This window comes from Colobus angolensis, unplaced genomic scaffold, assembly GCF_000951035.1.
Source record: "Colobus angolensis palliatus isolate OR3802 unplaced genomic scaffold, Cang.pa_1.0 Scaffold76, whole genome shotgun sequence".
Taxonomy (NCBI): Eukaryota; Metazoa; Chordata; class Mammalia; order Primates; family Cercopithecidae; genus Colobus; species Colobus angolensis.
In genome coordinates this window covers 2,085,919-2,108,546 of record NW_012121376.1, presented here as the reverse complement: position 1 = coordinate 2,108,546, position 22,628 = coordinate 2,085,919, and positions in this window count along the sequence as shown.

Here is a 22,628-nt window from a genome sequence, read left to right as displayed (position 1 = left end):
TGTGTGTAAAACCATGTGTGTGTAGACCGTGTGTGCATACAGCTATGCATGTATACCACCACACATGCATAGAGCCGTATGTGTGTAAAACCGTGTGTGTGTAGACTGTGTGTGCATACAGCTACGCATGTATACCACCACGCATGCATAGAGCCGTATGTGTGTAAAACCCTGTGTGTGTAGACCGTGTGTGCATACAGCTATGCATACATACAACCATGCCTGTGTACAGCTATGCATGCATATAGCCATGTATAGCTGTAAACAGTCATGTGTGCATACCACCATGTGTACATATAGTCATGTGTGCATACAACCAAAAGTGTGACAGCTATATGTGCATGCAACTGCATGTGTGAAGCTATGCACGCATGAAATCATGCATGTATATGGCTGTGTGCACATATGACCATGTGTGCATACCTCCACACGTGCATGCAACCACATGTGTCAGCTATGTGTGCACACCACCATGCACGTGTACAGCTACACATGCATACATCGGTGCGTGAATACAGCTATGTGTGCATACCACCGGGGGGTGTGCACAGCTCTGTATGCATACCACTATGTGTGCATGTGACTGTGTGTATATAACTGCTATGAGCCATGGTAGCTCATTGCAAGAGGGAAGGGAAACACAGCCAAGGAGTTATTGTAGTCTTTAGAGGAAGAGCTTCTTTACAACTGAGGAGAAAGATGTTTGATATGAGGCAGGTTCAAGGCTCAGGGAGCAATGTGAGGTGCAGAGTCCTGGGTTTGCAGATTTGGCTGGGAGACCATGGCTAGCCCAGGGAGACAGGGGGTGGAAAGAACAAGACGAGATTGGAAAGCTCTAGGGGCGCTGTCTTAACCAAGACCATAGAGCCGGGTTAAGGCAACAGCAGAGCCTGGAGAGGAGCTGGCATGGCCTCCGTCACGGAGCATTCCTTGTTTTCATCAACACCACTTCTGGTCCAAGGGAGTGCCCGTCTCACTCAGTGTCTGTGACATTGGACAGCAGAACCTTGGAATCAGACACACAAACTATCAAGGTGTGTTGAAACTATCAACCATCCTAAAATGTTCCATGGACTCTTTCGGCATCCAAGAGCAGGGACTTTACTATTCCACACTCAGCCATAATTTTGTAGTACTTGGCGAATCATTACTCACTGGCAAGAGTTCACTGTTGTTTGTCTTCTAATCACAATCCTGTTTAAACTATGTCCTAGTGCTGGGATTGGCACCTCCCCTGCCCTCACCCCACTTTCCCAAATGCCACACCAAAGTCTTGGCAGGGGATGTGCCTGCCTGGGAATGCCCAGTGGGTTGTCATGGGATGATTACACAGAGTCATAGCCCCAGCTTCCTTACCTCTTGGAATAACAACACATAAACCTCCTAATTTTCATCTTCCTTCTACATAAGCCTGATTGAATAGTAGAAAAGTAATCTTTTTAAAAGGAATCTGCAGCTAGACACAATATTAGTAAACTTTATGTGGCAGTGTCTGAATAAAAGGGACATTTGCAGTCATGCAAGGTTGACTCTGCAAAGGAACATAACAAACCATCACCAGATAAACCTCTAAATCCATTCAAAATGCCATGTGACCAAAGTCACCTCTTCCTGATTTCAGTAAACTAGAAATAAAAAGCAGCCTTCTTAACTTCATAAACTTGCATCAGATATTATTCCTAACAGAAACACATTTAAAGCATTTCCACTAAAGTCAGTAGCAAAACAAGGGTGTCGGCCTTGCTGCTACTTTTCTATGTTGTATCTGAGGTCATCGCCAAAGGAATAAGACAAGAAAAAGAAATGAGCAGCATAAGCATGGCTATTCACCACTTGGCTGCCTGGAAAATGCTAGAGGGAGGCCTCCGGTGAAACACTAGGCTGTGCTGACAAGGGGGACCCTCTTACACTGTAAACACATAGACATTGTGGGGGAAATGTAACATGCAACATTTTAAATCCACAGACAAGCTTGAAGGAAAGACTAGGAAAGTTTTCAGGACTAGAAATGAAGAGTGAAATGAGAGGGTGTTTCGGAGACCCTGAGAATTGTGACAAGGATCGGAGCGGAGACCACTCTTCATCCCACGGGCTGGAAGCTGGGACTGAGCCTGGCCGAGAGGCTCAGAGCCCCAAGGAACTGCATATCCTGTGAAAAGTGGATCTGAAACCTTTTTGCCCCCTGGCCCTGGCCCTGGCCCTGCCATCCGGGCTGGGCAGATGATGTTGGCAGGCCAGAATCCTCCAAGCGTTATCCTGAGGCTCGAAGGTGGAAATAGATAGGAGGCACCTTGAGAAGCCCAGAGGAATGCCTAAGTGGGTCCTTATCAACAGTGCAGAGCCCGGTGTGAGCCCCAAGTGCTGCACTCCAGCGTCAGGACTGAGCGGGTCCTGATCAACAGCACAGAGCTCAGCGTGAGCCTCGAGTCTCAGGAGCTGGAAAACTCCCTCTGTTTACTGAGCACGTGTGATGTGCCAGGTGTGGCCCTGGGGCTTGAACTCTATTGCCTGGTCTATAAAGCACTCGTTGTCACCACCCCATTTTACAGAGGAGGAAACTGAGGCTCGGGGAGGCTCAGCAGCTCACAACTGTGGAGAGTCAGCCGGCAGCAGCTGCGTTACTAGGATCCCACCCGAGGGTCCCTGTTGTGGGTCACACCTGTGTGCTGGCTTTAATCCCCAGCCTCACCTAGACCTGCAGCCTGGGACCAGCATGGCCCATGAGGGTGGGACGAATGGCATCGTTACCTTCCACGCACAGGCCCCTCAGGGAGCGCTCCTGTGGCTGAGTCAGAGTCTCAGGAATAAAGGCAAGCAGAGATCTCAGTTTCTCTGCCTGAAAACTGGGGGTGGGAATCCCCACCTCACCGGCCTGTGATTGGGATGGGAGGAGACAGCCTGAGACAGGGCCCCAGGCACTTCACCAACACCTGGTGAGCACTCACCGAATCCTCACCTGGAGAAGCCCTGGGGGGTGGGGGCGCAGCAGCCTGCCCACGGGACACCCACCTGGGCTTCTTCAGTCATGGGATTGGGGCAAGTGCTTGATTGTTTTGTGCCTCAGTTTCCCCCTGTGTCAGTGGAGATTTTAGCAGTTCCAACCTGTATGACACCATGAAGATGGAATAGGTTAACATGCTTAACGCACTCAGGGCCGTCTCCAGTCTTAAGGAGGCACTGCCTAGAGTGGGGTGGAGCACCGAGGCCGTGTTCCTTGTTTCTGGTGGGATACAGATGCTCCCCAACTCCTTCCCCCTAAGACGCAACCACCAGCCTGGAACTGGAAGTGGGGATCACCCCTACCCACGGGCCTCTGCTCCCCCCCATGCATGGCCCACGGCCATGTGTCTCCCCGCAGTGGGAGAAGAAAGCCAGGAGGTGGCCCAGGCCCAGGGCTGACATGTGTCAGACACGGTGAAAATGTTGCCTTCATGTCTGACGTCTGTCTCTTGCTGTTAAATGTTGACAGCTTGTCAGAAACATCACACACATTTGCTGTAATTAAGGGAATGCCGTGAACAAGCCGCAGTTGGGGGGAGCTGTCCCAGCTGGATGTGTCCTCTGAGCGGTCCCCACCCGCGTCCTCCCTGAGGGGAGCTGTCCCAGCTGTCTGTGTCCTCCGAGCGGCTCCCGCCTGCATCCTCCCTGTGGCCGCCCCGGCCATGCACCGGCTCTGTGTCTCCTGCATCTTCATTTGTCTGCCTGGCTGACGGCCAGTGGCGCCGGACCAAGGACCCGCCGCTACTTCCCTGTGTTCGCTGCCTTCCTCTTCCCAAGGCCATCAAGAGCCCCTGGCTCTGGGCCTCCCATGCGCCCTTCCTCCCGCCCACCACCAGTGTTTACGAGGGCCTGCCACGTGCCAGGCGCAGGGGAAACGGCGCAGGGTCAGAGGCAGAGCCCTCCTGCTGGGGAGACAGGAGTGGGGAGTGGCCTCACACCCCAGTGGAGGGGACGGAGGAGGCACATCCAGGCCATCCTGGAGCAGGGCAGAGACTTGGTCCAGCCCATGGCAGTGAGCAGCCTGCAGGACAGAGGCCACAGCGAGGCCAAAGGTGTGCTGGGGAGGGCGGGGGGCATCTCTCTGGTCCCCACAGAGCTGCTAGCCACTACTGCATCTGTTTGTTGATCGGGTCATGCTTAACTTCAAGAACCATGTACAGTGTTGGCCATGAGATGCCGTAACCAGAATAAAATAGGACTCTGCCTGGCGTCAACGCAGCTGTCTCGCGTCCTATCAGGAGGCAGCGCGGAGATAAGCGGCTGGTGTGATTAACGGCGGCTGCCTCTGCCCTGGTGGAGAGGACGGAGGACATCACGTCCCTCCCGCCACCCCAGCCCGTGGCACGTGACATTTAAAGATTTTTCTTGCTTTTGAGGCACATTTTTCTATTTCGATTTTCAAGGACAGATGAGGTCAAAGACACAGTGCGTGCTGCATTTGAAATGTTTTAGGTTAATTTTTTGCCTTTGATTCCAAAGCCTCTTTAAGACATTTGTTCTTTCTGTCATCACCCGTGTGGCCCAGCGAAATCCTGAACTGTAAGGAGAAGGTGAAGCTCTACCCTTGCTTTTCAGCCTCAGAGAGTGAAGTTAGAAGTTCAACATGTTAGGCTTTGTAGCTGTTTTCACCTTGTTTTCTAGACATGTCCATATTCTAGAGTCTCTTATCTTGGGAAGTTACATGCCTCGTTTTTGCCGTTGTTTTTTTTTTTTGAGATGGAGTCTCACTCTTTGCCCCGGCTGGAGTGCAGTGGTGTGATCTCAGTTCACTGCAACCTCCACGTCCCAGGCTCATGCAATTCTCATGCCTCAGCCTCCTGAGTAGCTGGGATTACAGGTTCCCACCGTCACATCCAGCTAATTCTTGTATTTTTAGTAGAGACAGGGTTTCTGTTGGCCAGGCTGGTCTCGAACTCCTGACCTCAAGTGATCCGCCCGCCTCGGCTTCCCAAACAGGCATGAGCCACTGCACCTGGCCCATTGTTGCCTATTTAACGGTTAAAAACAAAAAAAATATTTAAACCTTAAGTGACCTTAAGTCCCAGGGAAGGGTGATGTGTCATGTTCAAGGAAATAGCTTTGTAGTCAACCAACTAGCATTTTGAAAGCAATTATTTTGGAGCATTTCAAACACACACACATAATGAATGCACGCCACCTGGGGTTCGGCCACAGCACCACAGCCCCTTGTGCTGTCTCTGCTGCCCCCACCTCCCCTCCCACTGGGCTATTGGTGGCAAATCCTGGATGCCTTTCTCAAACTCATGCATTGGAATCCCACAGCACTAGCTTTGCCATCCAGCCCCTGCGAGCCTTGTGCTTGGCCGCTGTTCACCAGACCGAGCTGCCCTCTTCGGTTTGCCGCTGTTGGTGCAGAGGCATCTGCGATGGGCCCAGGGCAGCGGCTCTGCTGCCAGGTCTGGTCTTCCAAATGTCTTCTAATTGCTTCTGGAAAAGCTCCCCTCTCCGGCTCCCCTAGGGCCCAGTGAAGACCAGAGCTGGATGTTGGGTCCTGGCCGGGCTTTCACGTCCTCCTCACTCCCGATGCCAGGGGGCCTCTTGCCCCCTCACTGCAGGCTTAGGGTGCGGCCCCAGCCCCCACTGCCAGGCAACTGCTCTGCAGAAGGATGCTTGGGAGATGGACGGGCTCCCCCTGCCGCTGGGGCCACCCGAGGCCACGAGGGCAGTGGGTGGCAGACGTGGGGGTGATCAGTGGTGAGTGTCCTGACGGGGCCTTCAGACCAGAGCCCAGCGGTCCGGCCTCTGGGAAGCAGCCGAGAAGCTGGAATTTTCCCAGCAGGCCTAGCGGTCACGCGCTGGGAGATTGAGCCGCTTTGTCTTTTCTGGGCTTGAGAACAGGAACAGCAGCCTCCCTCCACACAGCGCCCGGCGCAGGGCCGGCCTGCTCGCCCTGGCTGTGCACCCCTCCTTGCTGCCTGTAATCCTGGAAGCACCAGCTCCTTGGGCACAGTCCAGGCTGCTCAGGCATCCATGCGCCAGCAGCACCACGGCCCACCCGGGCCCGGGTGACTGGAGGGCCACGCTACCTGCAGCAGCAGCCGTGGGTGGAGCCTTCCTCCCTGTGGACCGGGGCCTCATGCCCCCAGGCGCAGCACGGAGCTAAGGTGAGGCCCGGGGAGAGCGGCCGTCTTCCACCAGTCTCAGCCCCCATGGGTTTTTCTGGGTTCCTGGGAAAGAATCTGGCGGCCAGGGCCTGAAGCAGAGATCCCAGGGATGGGGACAGCTCTTCTCTCCCGCCATCTCCGGCCTCCACCCTGGGGATGGCTGCTCCCGTGTGCTGCGCATTTGTGGGGGGTATTCCTTAGGCCTCTCCCTGGCCTTCCAGACAGCACAAGGGTGGTTTCCAGCCCATGAGATCCATTTGCACCTGAGAGAAGGGGCTGCTGTCTGAAGGGCCTGCAGGACTCCAAGGCACTCACTGGGCTGCCAGGATGGAAGGGACCCCTGGGCTGAACGTGACCAGCGGGTGGACTGAGGCCAAAGGGGCCGGAAGAGCACACTGGAAGAGAGGGCAGTGGGGCTTCCACCACGGTACAGCGTGGGTGGCCTCCTGGGGGTGTCCCAATCTCAAGGAAACTGTCCGCACGTCAGGACGGGTCAGCCGAATAATGGCCCCAGAAGCGCCCATGTCCTGATCCCTGAACCCTGCAAACATGTGCCCTGATGTGGCAAAAGAGACTTTGCAGATGTGACTGAGGCTCCCTTTCCAGAGAGAGGACGCTGGATTCCCTGTCCTCTCAAGTCCTTGGAAGAACAAGGCAGATGAGGCCACAGAGAGACTGGAGCTGCCACGCAGCTGGTTCTGATGGAGGAGGAGGGGCCACGAGCCAAGGGATGCGAGGGCCTCGGAAGCTGGAAATGTGGGAAGAGTCTCCCCTGGAGCCTCCGGGAGCAGCCAGCCCACCCACGCCCTCACCGTAGCCCAGGGAGACTGGAGTCCCACATCGACCTCTGACCTCCAGAGTCAAAGTCCATCTGTGTTGTTTTAGCCACGGAGACTGTGGTCATCTTCCTGCAGCAGCGGGAGACACCGGAAGCTCTTGGGTGGGGAGCACCTGCTGGAGTCCAGGGCTGCGAATTCAGGCCAATGGAGTCCCAGCCCCCAGGAGTGTGGGTGGGAGCCGGGAGAGGTTCTGGTCGGTGCTGGGAGGAGAGGCCAGGCTGCTTTCACTCTCAGGGAGGGGCCTCTGAGTTGCAGGAGGTGGGGGCCTCGAGGCTGGTGCGCAGAACACCCACTGGGTGCGGTGTGGTCACAGGACGCTGTGCCCCCTGCCAGCTAGGGAGTCCCCGGGCAGCTGCTTGCTCAGCCCTGGGCCATTCCAATATAGTCCTTAGACTGTGAGCGTGTTGGATGCACACTGGCCTCCCGGTCGTCACAGGCTTCCTGCCCTCCACAGCCCATGTGCAGCTGACCAGGTGGCCGAGCTCAGAGAATATCCCACGTGGAGGAAATCTGAGTGTTGAAGAGAAACCACAGCCTGGCGTCCCCAGGCAGCAGCCATTGCGGCTTCCTTTGTTATTGTGTGTACGCTGGCGGTCACCTGTCTTTGCACCCCGCTCTGCAGCCTGCAGTGGGGCCTTCCCCCAGTTCCTCCCATAGATCAATGTGTGTTCACTCACCAACTTGCCTCTCTGAGGGGCAGAGGCGGACGGTGTTTTGCTCCTTCAGAGACTCCCTCGGGGCCTCGTTCCCAGGTCCACCACCCCCATGGGGCCTGCGGTGTGTTCTGCACGTGGTCCAGCCACACAAGAGGACGTCCTGCTCCATGCCAGACACACGCCAACGGCCCAGCGAGAGTGGAGTTGGCCCCAGCACTGTGCCTGCCGCCAGCATCCCACTCTGGGGGGTTTTTCTTGAATCATGAGTCCTAAGGGAGGCTGTCTCCTGTGGGGCAGAACTGGCCGGAGGGGCGATGTGGAAGCCTGGCTATGGCACCAGTGTCTCTGAGTCGCAGCTCCTTTCTCCGGGGACCCTGAGCTCCCAGGTCACTGGTGTCCCTGAGGCAAACGCCCTTCAGGAGCTGTCAGCGGATCCGGGACTCGGATGGGCTCCTCCCTCTGGGCTTGGCAACTGTGCCTCGGGCTTCTGCCGCCACCCTGCCTTGATGGCGGTGAGGCTGTCATCGCTCTGGGGCTGGGCTGGTGGGAGGCGCCATGCTGGGGCCAACTCTGTTCTCACTGGGCCGTTGGCCTGAGTCCGGCATGGAGCAGAGCATTCCCTCGTGTGGCCATGACCTCGTGTGCCGGGGGGAGTCGTGTATGGGACACGCTGCAGGGTCCTCAGGACTCGGACAGTGCCTGGCACGTGGCAGGTGCTCTGGCCATGGCTGGGTGGCAGGGACCCTCGCTGCGGGCCACTGTAGCACGTCCTCAAGGGTGAGGTCAGGCCCTTGTGGCTGTCTTTGTGCCTGCCCCATTTATTAAATCAAAGCCACCTGTGCTCCCTGCGGTCAGGAGGGGCTGGGCCTGGTTCATTTGTCATTGTTCAGAGTCAGAAGCTGAGCTCACAGTCTTTCCTCCAAGGTCACACAAGGTCTCCTGGTACCACATCAGCTGATACTGTGGAACGTTCTCCTTGAAGGACAGCAGCCAGGCCCGCTTCTTTGTGCTATTCCTGGAAAGAGATGTGCACAGGCCGCATGGGAGACCTCTGTGGGCTCTCGGCCTTCGTCCAGCCAGAGATAATTACCCTGGTGTGTGCTGGGTGGGGGAGATTTCCATGGATTCATTTTCACAGAAAAGACCAAAGCCGTCCAGCCGCCCCTTATCTGTCGGGCCGGTGTCTGTGTCCTGGCAGAGGCCATTTGTCGGCCCTGCCTCTCCCGCCCTGTCTCCGTGCAACTGCAGCCTGAGTGCAGAGATGGACGCATCCCCGAACAACCCTTTCTGCTTCTCCTGACACCCTTTGCAGGGCTCCGGCTTGGGGAGTGGAGTTTAGTAAGCAGTGGGTGAGTCTTGCACTCAGTCCAAAAGTAGCAAGGGGACTGATTTGTTAGCTGGTCTCACCCCTGAAGAACTCCCTGTACCCCCAGCAGCTCCCGGAGACACGGATGATGCAGCTTTACCCCAACCCGTGCTGGGCAGACTGTCTTTCCCTCTTTCAGTTTCAGGTTTCTCCTCAGAAAACAGGCTGTGGAACTGGTCTATAAACTCCTTTGTCCCCAGTGAACTCCTACTTAGTCTTCAAAGCCCTGCTCACATGCCTCTCCTCTCCAGGTAGATAGGCATTGCCATCCTTCGGTTTTGCTGTGCTCCCCACAGAACTGGCCAGGTGTTGTCTACCTCTGTCAGGCAGGGGCACAGCCCTGCAGCACATCACTGGGTTCAAAAAACATTTGTTGGTTGGGTGCGGTGGCTCACGCCTATAATCCCAGCACTTTGGGAGGTCAAGGCGGGTGGATCACCTGAGGTCAGGAGTTCGTGACCAGCCTGGCCAACATGGTGAAACCCCATCTCTACTTTAAAAATATAAAAATTAGCTGGGTGTAGTGGTAAATGTCTGTAATCCCAGCTACTCAGGAGGCTGAGGCAGGAGAATCACTTGAACCTGGGAGGCAGAGGTTGCAGTGAACCGAGATTGCGCCACTGCCCTCCAGCCTGGGTGACAGGGCGAGACTCCATCTCAAAAAAAACAAACAAAAAACCAAACAAATAAACTACAAAATGTGCTACAAAAATCAATTTAGAGCCATTTTCCTCTCCCGATTCAGTTAGAGCTGGTTTTTGTTTTTTGTATAAATATTTCCAAGGGCAATCCATAGCATCTGGGTCAAATCTAGACTTGCCCTCTGAGCTGCCTCTATGTTTAGGGGGGTGTTAGGGTCATCTGGAGGGTTGCTGACAGCAAATAGCAGCTCCCCCTCCCCTGGGTGGACTCAGTGTCTGGAACAGGGCCCAGGAATCTGCATTGTGAATCAGCCCTTCAGGCGACTGGCTGCAGGTGGTCTTTGGACCTCACAGTGAAAATCCTGCCGGCCTCTGGGAAAAGTGCCGTGCACAGGAAGCACCAGGACTGGGTGGGGCCGATTCGGGAGCTTTGGGTTTTCCAGCTTCGACTTTCAGGCCTCTGGGAGGCAGCACTCAAGATGGGGGTGGGGAGGGCGCTAATTTTGAGGAAGCAGCCTCTAAAGAAGAACGTGAAACTGGCCCGGCTGCAGAAGCGCCGTGGGGTTCCGGGAGGCGGGCTGTGGAATTCCGCGCCACGTCATTCGTCGCTCACCGTTGTGAGTTGACACGGTGGGGAAACTGAGGGTGGAGGCAGGGGTTTGAATTCCTCAGGTCCCGGGAAGGGGTTTGGAGCCATGGAGTTTGAAAGTATCGTCCTAAAACGTCCGGGAGGAAAGTGCTTATGTGTCATTTACGACCCGCTAATGAAAATGGCACAGAAGCAACACGCGACCGCAGGGCCAGTGGCCGTCCAGGTGAAGCCTTGCAGCGGGCAGCTTTCTGGGACCTCAGCGAGCTGCTCCGCCGGCTCAGTCCAAGGGCAGGCCCTCTGCAAAGAAAGTCTCATTCTTTTGAAACAGGAACCCTCAGGGGCCGCCCGGGGGCTGGTGCTGACTGTCACATGGGCTTCAGGAAGCAGACGAGCTTCATCCAGGCCTCGACTGTCAGCCGGGACAACCCCAGATCACACGGACGCAGGCCGTGGTCAGCCGGGAGCGTCCATGTGGTCAGCCAGTGTTCGGTGACTCAGCCACAGCTTTAAACACGGAAGCTGGGGAGTGCTGGGCGGCTGCATGTCACGGAATGAGTGTCCCAATGGAACGACGGGTCAGAAATGGCCGCGGACTCTCCTGCTTCCAACCAATTTCACTTTGTGGTACTCACCTGTAAGCAATTGTCGAAAAGTCCACAGATGCGCAGGGCTCTGGGTGAGACCCCTGCCAAGGTGGCGTCTGCTGCAGTCCTTTGCTGTCGATATAATTGTGTGCATCACACCACCGCTTCTAGTGTCTTCCGCGTGGATTGGTAGGCACCATTAGTATCGTAATCATTCTTTTAAAACCAAACAGTACTTGTGTGCACCCTCAGTTGGCTGCTGCAATAAGTGTTCCCTGTAACCCAACCTGCTGGTGGAGAAGGATCCTCGTTCCGGCCACTTCTGAATTGCAAGCTACAGTTCCTGAGAACCTGAGCCCAGGCTTTGGCAGGAAGCCTCGAACAATTTTTAAGGCACCTTAGTGAGGACGTCCCCGCATCCATCACAGCAGAAGTGCAGAATTACTCTGAGCAACAAAGTCATGGACCCAGAAACTCAGAAAACCGTTTTCTGATAAATAAATACTTGTGGAAAAGATGTTTCTGGGAGGAGCGGATGTTCTCACACCAGCAATAGACACCCCCTCTGACACAGAAGAGATGGAAACGCCTGCTTCTCAGCTCTCAGGGGCAGGGTGTGGGGCAAGCCCCACGGAGAGAGCTGGCTTTGGAGAAGATGGGCTGGAGGTGAGGCCGCGGGCGGAGGAGGGCAGGCGTCTCAGGCTGTGGATGCAAAAACAATTCTGAGAACTGTAGCGAAAGGAAGATTTCGTTTTCAATGTGTTGAAAAAAATCACCATTTGGCTAAGATTCTGCACCAGGCTCCGCCTTGCCCTGGCGCTAGTGCATAGCCCTCTGAGATGGGCTTTGGCGTTGGAAAAGTCATGGGCGGCCGCAAGCAGCCCACAGGCATGCTCTGGTTTCCATAGGTCTCCAATACTCCTCTGCAGGCTTCTTCTGGGGCTGGGGAAGCGTAACTCCTTTTCCCTCCACGGTGCTGGCCAGGGCTGGGGCCGGGGCCTTGGCAGCTGTGGAGTTTTGCTGCCCCCGCGGTCCCGGATCCACGCTGCTGATGTCTGCCTGGCCCACTGGATGCCTCTCCATGAAATCTGTCCCCGGCTGGGTCTTCTGTCGGGCCCCCCTGTGCCAGCCCTAACAGCATCCCGGCGTCCACAGGCCGTCTCTGCAGTGCTTTATCCCTACATCTGTGCTAATTGGAAAAAACCATTTGCCTCTACCTGGGCCTGTGGGTGGTTTTTTTTTTTTTTTAATGTAAGCATTACATAGCAGTTGCTAAATCGCTTCCCTCTCTTCATTTCCAGAGAAACTGTCCCTTTCTGGGAAGGCAAGGGTCAGAAGGACTGCAGAGCTGCCAGGGAGGCCACGGCCCTGGTGATTTGCTTTGTGTGTCTGACACAAGCAGCCGTCTAATGATTTCTCAGACTTAAACCGTTTGCATTTTCATTAATGGTTTTGGAGCTGGGGCAAGTTTCTGTCAAGGGGATCTGCTCCAAACGCCGTCTCCTCCGCCCCACTGGCCATGAAGGGCTCCAGCGGGGCGCGCCCCCAGCACCCTGGCTCTGGCTGGCGTCTGCTGCTGTGGTGACGCTCTGTACTGGATGGGGGGAGGCGTGAAGGTTTCCTCCCACGACAGCAGGATGGGGGAGGCGTGCGGGTTCCCTCCCACGACAGCAGGATAGGGGAGGCGTGCGGGTTCCCTCCCACGACAGCAGGATGGCGGAGGCGTGAGGGTTCCCTCCCATGACAGGATATTTCTTTCTGGACTCCTGCTGCCCTGGGCAGGTCGGCGGGGCTGGGGGTGTGGACAGTGCCCAGCATGGGCTGGACGGGGTGTACCATTTCCAGCCCAGTCTAGTTCTCTCTGCAACCCTGGGACCCAGGTAAAGGGGCTGAGTGGCTGCACCACAGTGTAGGCTCCAAGCAGGGTGTTCTGGGGTGCCCCTTGCCTTCGTGGGGGGGGCCTGCGGTGGTGCCGGGCTCCACACTGAGCACCCTAACCCCAGCTATTCCCTGAATCCCTTCACGTGTAAAGCAGTGGGCTGGTCTAGAAGAGTCTCCGTTGTCTCTTCCGATGCTAACACCTTGGTGTCGGTGATGCTACCTGGTGTTTTGGGAAAAAAAAAAAAGTGGCTGGAAAATAAGGTAGAATTTACCCACTGCCCTGAGGATTTTCCCAAGTGGGTAGAAGGATGCACCTGCCCGCCACAGGGTGAGGTTGAGCTTTGCTTATTGGGACACGAATGGCATGTGCAGGTGAGAAGGTCACAGCAGCCCTCAGCAGGGTGGCTGACCGTGGAGTGCGGGAGGTCTCGTGTTAGCCCAGGCTGCCCGCAGCCCCGGGGCCTGAGGCAGGTGCTTGCTGCTCATGGTTCTGGAGGCTGCAAGTCCACGGTCAAGGGCCCTGCAGGGTTGGATTCCCCTAGGCCTTTCTCCACGGCTCGCAGAGGGCCTCTCCTCCCCGGTGTCCTCACAGGGCCTTCCCTCTATGCATACATCGGGGAGAACAAGAGTGAGAGAAGAAAGGGAGACAGAGATCTCCGGTGTCTCCTCCTCTTCCTAGGTGGGGCACCAGCCCCATTGGATCAGGGCCCCACCCTCAAAGCCTTATTTATCCTGACCCACCTCCTTAAAGGCCCCATCTTCAAATACAGCCACACTGGGGCCTAACTAGGGCCTCAAGGTATGAATTCGGGGACACAGCTCAATCCACACACCCAGGTGTGAATTAGTGCTTCCAGCTTCTCTGGTCCTCTGGTCAGTCTCTGTCATGGTGTGCAATGACTCCTTGCCCGGCCCTCATGCTTTTCTAAGCCTCTTTTTTCTTGTTTGTTTTTGTTTTGATTTTTGAGACGGAGTCTCGCTCTGTCACCCAGGCTGGAGTGCAGTGGCACGATCTCGGCTCACTGCAAGCTCTGCCTCCCGGGTTCAAGCGATTCTCCCACCTTAGCCTCCCAGGTAGCTGGAACTACAGGTGTCGGCCACCACGCCCGGCTAATTTTTGTATTTTTAGTAGAGATGTAGAGACGGGGTTTCGCCATGTTGGCCAGGCCGGTCTCAAACTCCTGACCTCAAGAGATCCACCCACCTTGGCCTCCCAAAGTGCTGGGATTAAAGGTGTGAGCCACCACACCCGGCCTGCCCCATTGCTGCTGTTGAAAAACACTCTAGGAAGAGCCATGGTGCTATCACAGAAAGCTCTGCCATTTCCAGGAAGAGCCATGGTACCATTGCAGAAAGCTCTGCCGTTTCCAGGAAGAGCCACGGTGCCATCACAGAAAGCTCTGCCGTTTCCAGGTCCCTGTGTTTCCTGATTGAAGCCTCGCTGGCCTCCAAGGCCAGCATATCCCCATCACCATTTGCTGAGGAACCAGGGCTCAGAGAGAAGGGCTGGCTGCTGACTTTCCTGTTTGTAAGGGCTGCTTAGACGTGCTATTTTGTGAGCTGCATGGGGCGGATTCTGTTCATTTGTCCGTCACTGTCTGTGTCCCTAGAGCAGCATCTGCCACATTGCAGGCAGCTGCTCATGCCATCAAGGGGACGGTGAACGTAGGCACGGAGGCGCATAGGAGTGGCATGGCCGGGATTTGAGCCTGGGTCTTCTCGCTCCAGATCGTGGGCTTTTTTCCTCACTAAGCTGGCGACTCATGTGACTCATCCACATCCAGGAATAGCTGGCAAGTGCTTCTGGGCAGTGGGGTGTGGGTGGCAGGGTTCAACCGGCGCTTTAACGCAGACATGAGCCACCTGTGCGGCAGACAAAATGCAGATCCTGTCCGCAGGTCCAGGCGGGGCTGGAGATTCTGCATCACCAGCAGACCTAGGCACCACAATGCTGCTGGTTCATAGACCGCATTCCACAGGGCACGGGGCTAGGCTGGCACAGATGAGGAGATGCAGAGCTGGGGACACAGACACAGAGCCTCCAAGTCCAGAGTGGGCCATGGAGCCCAGCTGCAAGTGCCGGCCTGCAGGGCTGAGTTCAAGTCCTGCTTCTGCTGTTGGTGTGCGCGCAGCCACCGGTTGACCCCACTAAACCTCCACTGTTTTGAATGACGGCTTTATTGAGGCATAATTTTCCTACCATACAATTCAGCTTTTTAAAGTGTACAAGTCAGTGATGATTGGTTATAGACACAGGTGTGCAGACAGCACCAAATCAATTTTAGATCATTCTTGTTGCCCCAAAAGGAAACTGTCCCCATTGAGCAGCCACTCTCATCCTCTCATCCCCCAGCCCCCGGCAACCAGTCCTCTGCTTTCTGCCTCTGTAGATTTGCCTGTTTGGGATGTTTCACAGAACCGGGATCACACGACGTGGCCTCTGCTCTGGCCTCTTTCACTCCAAATGGCATTCTCAAGGTTCATCTGTGTTGCAGCATGGACCAGAACCCCATTCCTTTGTATGGCTGAATCATATTCCATCGTGTGGATGGACCACAGTTTATGCATGAATTTGGTGGGAACTTAGGTCATTTTCACTTTTTGGCCATTACAAGTAACGCTGCTGCAAACACTGGTGCATCAGTTTCTGTGTGGGCGTCGGCTTTTGGTTCTTGGGTGTGCAGGGAGGAATGGAATTGCTGCATTGCAGGGTGACTCTGTGTTTAACTTGAGAAGCTGCACCATGACGTTCCCACTAGCAGTGCGTGAGGGCCCCATCATCGCCATGTTCTCATCAGCACTCACTGCTGTCTGCCTTCTTCTCACAGCCGTACTCGTAGGTGTGAGTTGCCTCTTGCATGATTGTGACTTGCACTTCCCTGGTGGCTGATGACACTCAGCACCTTTCCATGTGCTTGCTGGCCATTGTGTATCTGCTTTGGAAAAATGCCTATTTCGTTCTTTTGCCCACATATTAATTAGGTTATCTGTCTTTTTATTATTGAGTTGTAGAGGTACTTTATATAGTCCAGATACAAGTTCCTTATCAGATGTGTGATTTGCAAGTAGTTTCTCCCATTGTGTGTCTTTTCACTTTGTTGATGATATCCTTTGCACAGAAGTTTTAATTTTGATGCAATTTATTTATTCTTTTCTTGTGGTGCTTTTGGTGTCATGTATAAGAAACCATTGCCTGACCCAGAGCGATAAAGATTAATACCTTTGCTTTCTTCTAAGGATTTTATAGTCTTACCTCTTACATTTACCCTTGATCTACTGTGAGCGTATGGTGTGTGGTGTGAGGTACGGGTTCAGCTCCATCCTACTGGACTTGGATATCCAGGTGTCCTGGCACCGTTTGTTGAAAACTATTCTTTCTGCATTGAATAGTCTTGGTGCCTTTGTTGAAAATCTATTGAACCTACATGTGAGAGGTTGAAGTGTTGGATTTATATCTTTGCAATCAGGATAAAAATTAATACCTGCATCATATTGCTATTACAAGGGTTGAATGAAATAATCCACAGCAGGGGTGTCCTCTTCATGCCCTGGCATCCCACAGACCCCTAGAGTACCAGGTGATGACAAGGTGAGGAGGAAGGACAGGGATGTTCTCTCCCAGAGGGACTTGAGGTGCTGCTGGGGGCTTGCTGGTGGGGAGCAAGCAGCATGACCCAGCTGGGTGTGCAGGCAGAGGCTTCACCACTCCAAGCCCTGTCTTGTTGCCATGCCAACAACAGCCTGGCCCATGAACACCCAACCTGGCCAGCAGGGATGGAAACAATTATTCTGCCTTTTCACAGAGATGGACGATGATCTCAGGTGAGGGGCAGGGATTTGGAACAAAACGTCCTTGGTAACAAAGCCTCGAAGAAAACACAGCCCCAACAATCGTCTCTAGATGTGCCTCAGCGCTTGGGTTTCCTCACTGGGCCCCCATGGCCCATGTAGATGATGCAGGGTTGCCCCTCCCCTCTGCAGTGCTCCTGTGTCCTGGAGGCTCTGCACCCATCACTCAGAAGCACCAGGGTGCACAGGCAGCTGGTGCCACCGAGGGACATGCACTCGTTGCTCTCTCAGGTCTGAAGCCGACACCCCCCCGTCCCCCGCCACAGGCCTTCTCAGGAAGGCCTGCTGTCTCGATGTCCTTTCTCCCTGAACACTCAATGCCTGCTGGACTCAGTGGAGCCCTACAGCCTCAGGCGCAGGACCCACTTTCTTCCACACAAGATGCACCTCAGGGATGCCTGGACTCTGAGCCTCTCTCCTATTCCAGGAATCCATTTGCACCAATTCCACCTCCTGTGCAAAATCGCATGCAGACAGTTCGAGCCGCGTCCTGGTGGGGGCTCTCCTCCGTGTCACTGCGGCTCAGAGGGCAGCACACCTTGTCTGCCAGCCACGGTGAGGGTGGGATAGCACCCCTGTCTCCTCCAACCCCTCCCAAGGCCCCCAAACCTGCTCTCATCCACCGCACCACGACAGACCCTCTCAGGGGCTGGAAGTGCCATAGCAGATGAGTTTATTTGGTTGGATGTGGGGCTGGTGAAGAAATGCCCAGCTCCCCACTCCTGGTGGCCTCCTGGGCCCCAGATGCCTTCCCCAAGGCCCCCATCCGGAGTCTGGGTCCAGGGCTCCGTGTCGGGGCTGCGTGCGTGTCATTTTGATGTGACCGTGCCATCCTCGCCACTGCTGGGTGCCATGCCCATGCAAAGTGCTGGCACCTGGTGAAAACGCCTAGGTCTCTGCTGAATGACCAGGGATCCTGCATTGGGGTTCACAGGCTCCTCATCCTCTCCTGTCCCTGAGAGGCAGCTCTGAGGCCTGGATGACACACGAGGCTCTGAGACTAAGTGCTTTGCTGAAGGCCAAGGCCACCTGGTTCGGCAACGTGGTCAGGTCCTGCTGCTGGGGTGCTCCGGGGTCTGCTGTCGGAGCTTCCGCCACCCCCCAGGGGATGCCTTATTGCTTGCCTGAGCCCTACAGACTCAGGGTCCAGGGTGGGACCTGACAATGTGCACTTCTGGCAAGTCCCCCGGCATGCTGCTACTGGGGCCCCACCATGAGAACCCTGGTTAGAGGCAGCCTCTGTGCCACGCAGCAGGGAGGCGGGAAGTGGGAGGTAGGGGCTGGGAGGCTGGGGAGCGTGGGCAGCTGTGACAAAGCCGAGGCTCTGTGCTCTGGCTGCTGGAGAGTGGGGTGGGGGCATGGGGAGGCCCCGGGGCAGGCCATGGTGAGGGTGTCCAGGTTGCAACCCCACCCAGCCAGAGCTGCAAGGCCACATCCTGCCATCTGGGGGTGCTGTGGACCCTATGGGGAGGGTGGGAGAGCTCAGGCTGTGGGCCTCGGACTCCGACAGTGGAAGCACCACCTGCCATATCTTGAACTTGGGCACGTGCCTGCCTCTGTGCAGAAGCCTGGCCTCGTCTCTGCTGTCCCCGGCAGCCTCTTGGTCAGGACTCAGGGCTGGACAACCTGGCTGAAGCCCGCTGTCGGCAGGGCAGGACCGTGAGCCTGGAAACTGCAGGGGAAGAGATGGGAGAACGTGGCTGCCGCTGCCCCTCTGCTTGGGGAGCTCCACTACTCTCTTCTAAAGTGGATCTGTGGCCTGTGGACAGCAGCTCCCGCCCTCCATGGCAGGAAATCAGGCCGAGTCAGAGCACAGACAGGACTGGGGTCTGGGGGGCACCGGGTGGTGCAGGGGGCAGAGCTCTGCAGGAAGACTCGTTTCTAGCTCCTGGGGCCCAGAATCGAGCTGTGGTTCCAGACCTACTGGGGCCTTCCTCCATCCTCCTTCCCCGGACTTTGCTGGGGCAGGGACCTCAGCTCCCCAGGTGCACACGTGTGGGCCAGAGGGGCTTCCTCTGGGGTGGGTCAGTTTGTACAGAACTTGTGGCCTATGAGATGATTTCTTACTACCGCCCTGGTCACGGGTGCTCACCTGGCCATGCGGGCCCCTCTCACCGTCGTGGTCATGGGATACTCAGACAGCCGTGCAGGCCACTCTCACTGTCCTGGTCACAGGATGCTCACAGGCCTGTGTGGGCCACTCTCGCCGTCCTCCTCTGGGAGAACTCAGACTCACCGTGCTTCTGTATGTGCTCCAGCCTCAGAGTGTCCAGGCTACATCTCGGGACTCCCCAGCCGGTGGGGGCCCCACAACCCGGCTGCTCACTAGGGTGCCCCCTGCCCCACCCAGCTTGAGATGGCCTTGGAGGAGCTGGAGGCCCATCCCTAATTTCATGCAAACCTCAGCACTCACGTGGAAATGAAGGGAACTGCGTGGGAGCCCTGTGTGCTAAAGGCACCAACCCTCTGCTTCTCGGTGGTTTTCCCAGCATCTGAGCACGTCCCTCACTGGCAGAGAAAGGCTTTCTGGCTTCTTCCATCCTCTGGAATGCAGTCCGGCTCCCCAGAATCAGGCAGAAGCCCCTCTGCTCAACTCCCCCTGCCGCTGTCCCTCCCAGTGGCCCGGTCCTGCTGGGCAACGTCTGTCTGCGTGAGCTCTTTCCCCTGCACCCTTGGTTTCCTCAAGGTTGCCCATGTGGTCTCAGGGCACTGCAGACTGTGGAAAAGATCAAGAGCGATGGTGCCTGTGTGTGTCCCGTGCAGTGTGCAGTGCCCAGGGGAGCTGTCTGTTCTGTGCCACGGCTCACGGGTCCATCTGCTCCCATCTTCTTAGAGTCCTGGGGGACAGTCCACGGCTCTGTGGATCTCATGTCCATGTGGTGCATGGAAATGCTTCAGGGATCTAGGAAAGGCAGGCCCGGATGGGTGAGTGTGGAGCGCGGCATATGGACAGAGGGGTGAGAGGGAGCAGCCCCTCCGCGCGTTCTCGTCTCTAAATCAGCTTCTTGAAACAAAAACAACAGCTGAGCCTCCTTCTCTGACTTTGCATTTTCCTCTGAAACAGAGCTGCGTTTCTTCAAAGCCTCTAAGTGTTTATATTAACGCTTTTCCTATAATTTAAAATTATTTGCCGCATTCTCGGGGCTGTTTCTCACCTCCCATTGTGCAACAACTTTCTCGTCATCACAGACACATGGGCAGCCATCTCTGTCCCTTGTCACCAGCAGTGAGCAGTGAGGCTGTCATCCCACAGAGCGAGGATGGCCCCTGAGGGATAAGAGAGTGAGGGTTGTGAGGAGACAGCACAGGCTCGGGGGAGAATCCTGCAGAAAAGCTGCCTCCCCCGTCTGAACTGGCAGCCTGTCTGATGGCAGAGGGAGGTGGCTGGTATTTGGGTCCAAGGCTACCTGGATCACCTCGGGTAGCTTGTTTTCCCTCTTTCTGACTCAGTTTCCTGAAACGTGAATTCTGCCGACTTTTCTGCTATCCTATATGGATGATTCTACCCACGCAGCCTTCATCAGTCACACAGAACCCACGGAAGGGTGCTGACCCCCGTGCCATTTCTTCCGAATCCTGTGATTGCAACAAGGAAGGAGACCGGGTCTGGGGCCAAGGAGCCACGGCTGTCGCTTGCCAATCTCCCTTTGGAGCAAAGAGACAGCAAGTATCAGGCCCAGAGACTTTGGTGGGCAAGATGATCTCTCTAGAATGTAACAGGTTTTTAAACGATTTTATTTTCGAAGTGACCTCTCACTGCTGACAGCAAGAGATGCTGGTTTCCTTGTTAGGGCCGGCATCTGTCCGAGAGTGGCATTTTTAACGCGGCATTGCTGTTGGTCACTGCACTGGAATGTGCTTGGGGAGCAGGGGGTGCTGCCTGCGCACTTTGCACTCTGACCTCATGCTCCTGGCTCCATCGCGGTCTTTCCTGTGGATGCGGGAGGCGTGTGGGCCGTGGGCAGAGGCCTGGCGAGGCCTGACAGGAGCTACCAGCCCTTTCCCTTTTCTCAACTCTTTTCACAACAACTTAACTAAAATCTTCCCTCTGGGGTGTCAGGTGGGTCCAGAACAAGGGGTTGGGGCACCACACCACTGTGCCTCCCGCTGTTGGTGGGGTTGGGGCACCGCCTCGCCTCCCGTTGGTGGTGGCAGAGGTGTGGCACCTGCTGCCCGGCCCCCGACATTGCACCTTTTCCTACCTGGCGGCCTCAGGGATGCACTGAACCACCCAGCTGCCAGTGGGCAGGAATAGTGAGCAGCACAGGAAATAAGAAGTGTTTTAAAGGCCGGGTATGGTGGCTCATGCCTGTAATCCCAGTACTTTGGGAGGCAGAGGTGGATGGATCATTTGAGGTCAGGAGTCCAAGACCAGCCTGGCCAACATGGTGAAACCCTGTTTCTACTAAAAATACCAAAATTAGCCAGGTGCTAAAAATACAAAAATTAGCCAGAGGCAGGCACCTGTAATCCCAGTTACTCAAGAGGCTGAGGCAGGAGAATCACTTGAACCTGGGAGGCAGAGGTTGCAATGAGCCGAGATCGTGCCACTGCACTCCAGCCTGGCTGGAAAAAAAAAAAAAAAAAAAAAAAGGCTTTTATTAATTCCATTGAAAAGTCCAGCCTTAAAGGTACATTGATTTATCTTTGCAGTGATAATACAAATACCAATTCTGGTGGAGCATAATATCACGGTGAAAACAATGTTCTCCCTAAATGGCGATGATCTGTGGGGCAGAAATGTGCTTGGAACTGATGGTGCTGCCTGCAGGCCTGTGCTCCTCAGAATCTTACCCCAACGCAGTGGAAAGCAGAGGTTTCAGTGGGTGCAGAGTGACCAGACCACAGCATGCGTGTGAGAAAACTGACGCTGAACGGAGACACGAAACAAACATCAGCTCAGTCAGCGCTTTCTGTTTGTCGCCTGTCACCTGTCAGCATTTAGAGAAAACGTCCTTGCCTCTGTAGATCAAAGTGGCTCATGATCGCATCGAACCTTTTCGTACATGAGTGCTCTATAAACTTTGGTTGCATTTTATTTGGACTTCATGAGAAGCTTGCAATTATTCAATGAACGTTGTGCCAGAAAACATCAGTTTTGTAAAAGAAAAAAACAAAAACAAACAAAAACAAAAAACCAGCTCAAGGAAAGAAAAGAAGCTGAGATAAATGTTTCCCTGCAGAACCGAGGGACAGCTGAGGAAGCCAGATGACGTGAGCTTGCGTGGCTCATGGACTTGGCGTGCAGTGTTCCAGTTCACTGCGGAATGTCCTGTACTTGGGCAACAGTCTTCTGATGGAGTCCACATTTTTAAGTTGGATATATTTATATTCTGGACCCAAATGGAATGCCGTTGAGACAGCCTATGATTTTAGAGCATTTAAATTTAGTGAAACGTTGGAAAGAATCGTAAATAGAGACGACTTTTTGGAAGAGTTTTGCATGAAGATTTGTCCAATGTTTTTTGTTTGCGAAAAGTTCTCTGAATGGAGACAAAAAGATGGTACGTACACAAATAGCCAGGCTGAAAGAGCCACACATCTCCACGCAGAAACATGAGAGCTGAGAAAATCCTCCGTTTAGCCGACTTGCCCTGAGCTTCCTGGGTCTCTCAGACTTGTAGGAAGGGTGGTTTTTCAATAAAATATTTCACACTACAGAGTAGAGTCAAAGCTGTCAACGGTGTTTAATTTATCCATCACAAAATACAATATTGAAAAAAAAATTGGAGGATATTTTATGAAAAAATAGAAGTAATAAATAATGAAAAAAGACATTTTTCAAACAAACAAACAAAAAACCACATCAATGACACACTGTTAGAGCCAGAAATGCTTGAAGACTGAAATGAAGTTTGTAAATATGTAGCAAGAATAATTATTCTGCTTTTTTTTTGTTTGTTTGTTTTGTTTTTGTTTTTGTTTTTTGAGACGGAGTCTCGCTCTGTCACCCAGGCTGGAGTGCAGTGGTGCGGTCTTGGCTCACGGCAAGCTCCACCTCTCGGGTTCACACCATTCTCCTGCCTCAGCCTCCCGAGTAGCTGGGACTACAGGCGCCCGCCACCGCACCCAGTTGATTTTTTTGTATTTTTAGT